Consider the following 8,075-nt stretch of genomic DNA (forward strand, 5'->3'; position numbering starts at 1 on the left):
AAGACGAAGATGGTCCAATTTGTCAGATACGGGACTGGGACGAGGTGCGAAGCACACAGTCAGATAGGGACCTAATACGGAGTCATGCAGGATGTGAAATGGAAATCCGTATTGGGCGAAAGTAAGCCGAGTCCCAATACGGATTTCCAATTGAAAAAAAGTGTGAAGAAAAGGAGGAAAAGAAATATTGATTCCATTGTTAGGTTGGCCCTCTAAAATCCATTCTTGGACTCCAATGGTCAATTTTAAAATGTATCAATAATGTTTAGACTATTTTCCGGATTAACTACATGTACGTCTAAGTACTTGATTTTAGATTTATCCTCTATTGGGTCACCTGGTGACTTTAAGGTGGAGTTAAATAAACCCTTGAATTTAATTTGTCGATGTGAAGTGGGTCTGGTCCATCTTGTGGGTTTCCCTCAGCCTTGGGTATTTACTTTATATTGTCCGATTTGTGCAAGTAAAGTAATAACAATGTACTGTATGGAATTCCTCCCTTTACCTAAGTTTCATACACTACGAGAAAGCCAATTGACAGTATAAACAGAGAAACGATATGGAAACTTCTGCGGAACTATTGAGTACTTAATAACGTTTCTGTAAATATTATCCGCATTTCTTATGAACACCTGGTATGCATAGTCTTACAAGGGGGACAACTGTTAGAGGCATTTGAAGTTAAAACTAGAGTCCATCAAGGATGTCTATTGTCCCCCTTCCTGTTACTGCTTGCAATAGACTGGATAATGAAATTATAATAATGTCAATAGGAGGAACGGAATACAATGGACACCATGGTCCAAGTTAGACAACCAAGACTGTGGATGATCTGGCACTCCTTTCACATACTCAGATCAAACTGCAAGAGAAAATAGCCACAGTGGCAAAACACCAGCACAGGTAGGATTAAAAATCAACAGAGCGAAGACAAAGATATCTAAGGGCAAACACAATATCAGATGTTACTTTAAATTGAAGAAGTGAACCTTTTACCTACCTTGGTAGTATAGTGGATAGGAAAGGAGGAAAAGACCTCCTGCAAGTTAGAAACATCTGGAAAGCCATGGAAATTACAACACACACAAAGTAAGGCTGTTTAACAGCAATTTTAAGTGGTACTCTTGTATGGGTCAGATACATGGAAGGCAAAGGTTTCAGCAATAAATAGGATCCAGACGTTTATAACTCATGTCTGAGATGTGTCCTCCAGATCAGATGGTCTGACAAAATCAACAACATCACATTGTGGCAGAAAACAAATCAAGTCCCATGCAGTGGAAGAGGAAATAAAAAAGAGAAGGTGGGGGTCAATAGGGCACACTCTACGCAAGCCACATAGTAACATAACAAGGCCAGCCCTGTCCCAGGACTCCCAAGGAAAACGTAAGAGGGGTAGGCCAAGAAACATCTAGAGGAGACATCTGGAAGCCAACACCAAAAGAACTGGGAAAAAAATTGGAAAGAGCTGAAAAATATTGTCTATGTCCCAGAAGGAGTGGTAGGCATAAGTAAGTAAGAAGTAATTCTTAATTAGATATATCGACAGCATTTTTTTCAATCAACAATAAATTTCTTATTTGTCAAAACGATATATATATTATCCCAATGAACTTCGAATAAAAGACACCAAAGAGTCTGCCACATTTGTTTCATATTTGGAGGTTTTAAAGATTAAAGACGTTAATGACCAACTAACAACTTAACTAAATGACAACATGATATGATGACTTCAGGTTTCTCCATCGCCAACTCAGTTCATCCCGAAGAATCTTATATAATGACGTTTATTTTAAGACTTTCTTTTATTTTGGCTCTTGTTGTAATAAGTTGGTTTACATGTACCAAGTCCTGAATTTCGTCTTGTGTGGATAGTATTGCTTATTTTACGATTACTGTCGATTTAAAAACGCACTGCGTGATCGGAAGGTCGTGAGTTCAAACCCTGGCTACGACTAGGTCGATAAAAAATAGATCGCCTAGCTCTCGGTAATTTGAAGTGAAAGTCGCGGGTCTTTCGGATAAGACATTAGAAACCGAGGCCCCGTGACATGACGGGCGTTAGCACGATAAAGATCGCTCACTGCTCAATGGCCGTGAGTCTAAATCTGAAGCCCTTCACCGGTATATGATGACGTCTCTTTTTGAATGAAAATTTCTCGAACGGGACGTAAAACAACACAATCGATCGATGCAGAGATATGAGTACGCCTCGTGTGCTTAGAGTGTACATGACGATGGTCAGATAAACAGATTTTTTATGTCCCTAAAGGGGGTACAAATTGAAAAAAAATGCTGGCTACTTTGTTGCCAAAAAAATTGTTGAAACCGGAAGAGCGCAATCTTGAACGGAAACGGAAGGGCGAAAACGGAAGAGACGCAGCCTTGGGCGGAAGGACGACCAGTTTGGCTGGAAATGGAAGGGGCGCCGTTCAAAGGGATCAGATTCATCATTCATAAAGAATTTCTGTTAAAAGGCCAATGGAATTTCTTTTGAAGAGATCCTGTAACACTTCATTTATTTAGAAGGAAAAGGGGAATGACAGGTTTTTAAAATCAATTACGTGTATATTTTTTCAGGAAAAATGTGCTATTTTCATTCTGTAGTATTAATTTGACATATATAGTTCTGACTGTGCTTTATCTTAAATTATAATTTGATTGTATTTTCCTATCATCTAACAGTATACATTATAACAATAACATAATTTTTTTTATAATGTACATATGCTTAAACTCACCTTTCTACACTCTCAGAGAGTACTAGGTACTAGTATTCAGAACATACTCCCAAAAGTAGAAATTGAGGTCAGGAGGTTCTTGTCATATGCTATTCTTTAAACTCTTTGACAGTAAGATCCAATTAATATTTAAAGTTGTGAAATTAGAAATACTATATCGTATCTAATATAAATTTCTTAAAATAGCAAAAGTTGATATAGAGGAACCATGGTTCTTTAATCTATTAAACATCTGTAATGGTCTTCGATGTCAATTAATTATAAAATTAAGACTTCTTATTACGTGGACAGGGAATTGAACAATATTCAAACTCAATTGTATTTTGAGGGTGGGGGTGCATGGGAGATGGAGGGTCGAGAAACAAATGCAAAATAGTGGATATATGTACACTGGAAAGAAATTCTTACAGATAATCAATTATACAAAATGTAACTCATTTCGTCTCCTCGTGATAGGGCCATTCTTCTTTTCTTAAGTTTTACAATCACATCTCTTCTCAATGACTTTAATCTCCTTCAAATGTTTAACCCCCCCCCCTTTATTTTCAAGAAGTTTTCCATGGCTGCTACTGTCTTTATTCTACTTCATAAGGATAAGCGCCATCAAAGTATTTTAAGCACTTGCATTGAATTTTAGATTCAATTTAGGTCCAAGTAAATTTATCGCTTTCTGAAAATATTTTTCACAATTTTTTTTTTATAAACGTTGACATTTACAGGTGCGTCTCCATTTTCTTCACTAAGATAAATCAGATACAGAACCTGACCATACACTAAATCTTACTGTCAGCAAATCAATTTACTTGTCTTTGCATGCATCTTTTTTTTTTGGTTAAAAAAAATTCAAATTAGGCAAAAATTGAGATAATTTCATCATCTATGGAAGTTATGTTACCTTTGCGTGAGGAGACAAATTGCAAAAGATTGTGGTCACTTCTGGGTGTTCTGTGGTGAATCTTCATTTTGTCTCACCCATCAGAGGTGTCAAGATCCCTGTTACTGAAAAATCCTTCTCATCAAGATATTCCTAATAACCTGTCTTCTTACGTGTTTATGTTTGTTGCAGGTATAATACGAAGCACTTTTTGACCCGGTGCGCCGCGGTACAAACACCACAAATGATATATTTAGTTTGACAGATATCCTTTCTTTTAAGTTCTGTCGCCAAGTTTATATAATTTGTCTCCCTAGATTCTGTTGTCATTGTGAACAAATTGACCTTGTGCAGGTAATAACGCATAACCCTAGCCCCACCTGGACATCTTTTAATTGTAATTACAAATTTACAAAGACGCCGAGAGATGATGATTACTGATCGTGGCTCTCTCTGACAGCGCGACCTTTAACCCTGATCATTTCTTTGTCCTGGGATTGCTGTAAGTATATTTTGCCTCAGTGCAGTCTGAAAAATAAGCCGAAACTCAAAATATATATTTTATAAGTAATGATTTATTATATATAGCTGTGTCTAAAAAAATTATGTTCATGTGTAAACCCGTTCTCATAACGTAAACTACAACTCTTCCAGGTACATGTATAAAATCTATACAAAAATGATTAAAGAAAACTATGCAACCACTTTAAAAAATTCAAGACTTTAACTATTTTATCTTTAAGGTATTACCTTTCATTGTATAACTTGTGTCAACATTACATAATTCTTAAGGTTCCGCTAAAGGCAATTTACTTTTAACAGGTAGTGGCCAAATTTTGTTGTGGTTTGAGAGTTACACCCCCACCTCCACCCCTCCCCGCAAACCATTGTTATATATCTGCTGATAAATTATTTCACATATGCTTATGAAGTACAAGCTAGCATTCAAACTTCTAGTAATTCGGTTATTTTGATAAAGCAGCCAATAATCTGACTTGATCATCACTGAAAGGTGGAGGCGGCCATATGTCAAATCTGGTTTTACGTAGATAATATATGGAAATAACGAACAGCATTCAAGCTCAAAAGTCCATTAAACAAAACAAATCAGGAGCAGAGCAAACACAGATCTCTAAAACATCAGACGTGGGATCAGGTGCCATGAGGAGTGAGCATCCCCTGCCGATCGGTCACACCGCTGTGTGCTCCTTGTCATGATCGGGAAATAACGGAAAAACCGTCGACAAATTCAGTGTGTAAATACTGGCTAACAATTAGTATGAAAAACGTCAGTCAGCATTTGACTTAATGATAGATTGTATTTGCTGACAAGGTCATTGTATCGACCATAGAACTTACAAAATGATGACTTTAAACGAGACTGCTGATAGTCTTGTTTCATCAAGTTGTTTGTCAATAACCTACCTCGGTTTAGAAATTGGTCATACGTAGAGCATGCTCTTGCGTATCGAATCAACTGAGAGATATAAACCCGTATGCAGGTGATATTGCTGCATAAGTAAGGGAAGTTGTCGATTGAAAAGTTAAAGTCATCACGTTTATCATAAAGCTTTTGTTAGATTACCATTAATGTCTTTCTTTGTAAAACATCCAAATATGAAACAGATGTGTCAGACTCTGTGGTATCTTTTATTTCAAGCTCACCGGGATATATCGTATCGACATAAGAATGGAAATAACCATAATGATTGTTAATTGACAATACGTCGTCGATATATCTAAATTTCGAGTGGAAGCCCACAGCAAGTGTTTTCTTTTCACGTATATTTTGAACAAATTCTGCTTCATATGAATACAAAAATAGGTCTGCTTATAACGGGGCGCAATTGGTACCCATGGGAATTCCAATAGATTGTTAAAGACCTGGTCTCCAAAAACCACATAGATATTGTCAATCAGAAACTCAATCATCTTTTTAATATCAACTTCAGAGTACTTGTGTACAATCAGAATGTATTTTAACAAAATAATTTTGCAAATGACCAATGACAAGGTAACTAAATATACGAGTTCCATTTTTATTGAAAAAGCAGCTGTCTATTATTTATATATTTATTTATGAATATTATTTTTAGTACTTACAGGATCCTTAACAAGAAGTTTGAAATCGCTTTTACATCAATTTTGAAATCTGTGTAACAATAAAGAACTGATCACTTCGAATAAATTGACAACTCAGAAGATGATTTTAGGAAAATGATATGTATTTTTAATACACCGATTGGCCTTCAATGCAATGGACTTCATTTCAAGATTTTTTTTATTTTGGTTGCATTCAATCTCTTTACTAAATTTATAAAAAGTAATTACTGTAAATATCGAATAATTTGATACCCCCCCCCCCCAGTTTTACTTCAAAATTTATCATGGCGTTTATGAAAATATGTATAAGATTTGAGATTAGAGGGTTAAGAAATAAAATATAACAGTATTTTGTTGTTCTAACTTTTAGAATAAAATCAGAAATGTCGATAAGAAACCAACACTTAATAAACAATTTCGTCATTAATGTGCAGCAGGAGGGGACTTCTGTAAACATTGTTTGTTATCTTGTTACGGAGACACTATCATCTGATTCACGAGTAACAGTAAATCAGTTTATGTAAAAAGGATATCCGGGCTACTGAACATCGGGATGACAGTAGACATTGTCTAGAAGTCTTATTTACGACAGGACATCTAACATAGATCAGAATTAAACACAACACTCCTTGCAAGACGAGATGAAAAGAATCTCTGTCAAAAGATTAACTTTCAAATGTCGTCCAAGAATGCACCATGCCCAATTATATGTGAATCAGATATGATTAATGCTTTCCGAGCAGACTTGATTCCAAAAATAGGCGTCTGGGGAAGATGATTAATTGATAATCATTGAAACATGTAAATATTAGTCAAAGTAAACCACTGAATGCAGCTTTAACCAATAAGGTACTTCTCATAATAGGAATCGTACATCTTTGTTGTTTATTGTTGAAGCCATATTTCAACGTTTAGCGTTTATGACCTTATTTGCAAAAATGTGTCGTCGTTCAAAATATCGATCGATATCTCACGGTTTCAAGCATGTTCGTCTTGTTTTAATTAGTTATGATTTTATTAATTGCAATCTAAGGGTAATATTTAGAGGGGTCTCGTGAATTCAATAGAAAATAGTCGTCCCTTAGTTTGAGATAAATATCACTCGACAAAAAAAGAAGGTGATCTTCAAAAGTTGTTTCCTACGTCAAAGTTTTCATATTTAGAGTTGTATATACCGTGTTCATAGATATGCATCCCGGGGTTGAAACTCTCGACCTGCGGAACCAATCTCCTAACAGCGTTCTATTCTATAGACACCGCCCTGTACTACAACATCATCGAGATAGAAGTAATATAATAACAGCTATCTGAACATTATAAGAGGATCGTTACCCATACATATTGTACTGATATTATTATTCTTATTTGTATTATTATTATTATAATTTAAGGCACATTAACAATGAATTCCTTTATTCACGTAGCCGCCCTAAGTATTGTGAATTCTTCACTTAGGGTAGCTATGTGAATATCTCTGTGCTTTCTTTATTGATTTGAACAAAATTTAACTTGCACTTTCTAAGGAAATTTGAATAGTAATATGACAAAATATTGTCCTTCTGTTCTTGAAACGATTTTAAACTACTTTTTCCTATGTATTCCCATGTAATATTTCGATCCCCTGTTGTGACCCCACCCTTCGCTCCGGGGCACTAGGATTTGTACAAATTTAAATTTATACTATGTCAGGAGGCTTCCATATAAGTTTTATATTTCAGATCCTGTTGTTCTTGAGAAGAAGAATTTAAAACTTTGCTTTTTCCCAATTATCACCCCGAGGGAAGTTGAAATTGACCAGTACATGGTTCTGGGGAAGAAGAGTTTATGACAACGACAACTCACGTGATGACTACAAGGGACAAATTTCGATAAGAAAAGCTCACTTTAGTCATTGGCTCCGGTGAGCTAAACAGTGTTGAGTAGAGTTCTTTCAATGTCGTATAGTTTAGTCTTTGATTCATTTTCATTATAAATCGTAATAATATCTTAAAACGCAGTAAAATTGGCAATGATACAATGTTTTAAACATATTTAATTTCACATCTGAGGTATTTAAAGAAGTTTTATTGTTTCTAAAGTCGAATATTTTTTATCAGCAATCGAAAGCGCTTATCAATGACCAAATAAAATTTAATTGTTCATTTTCTGTGCAAAATATATTTATTCCCTAACCCACAAGACAATTTCTACGAGGGAGATGAATTATAGCGAACCTCAATATTGTGTTTGATCTCCTTATGTTTCTTTCTATGCAAACAATCGTTACCACACAACCTATTATACGTTAGTAAAGACACCATAAAAAAAGAACATCGGGAAAGTAATAAATGTGCATTAAGTTATGTTCTTAAAGCATT

The sequence above is a fragment of the Saccostrea echinata genome, unplaced genomic scaffold, assembly GCF_033153115.1.
Source record: "Saccostrea echinata isolate AGI-Se365-2 ecotype Australia unplaced genomic scaffold, CSIRO_AGI_Sech_v1 ptg000002l, whole genome shotgun sequence".
Classification (NCBI taxonomy): domain Eukaryota; kingdom Metazoa; phylum Mollusca; class Bivalvia; order Ostreida; family Ostreidae; genus Saccostrea; species Saccostrea echinata.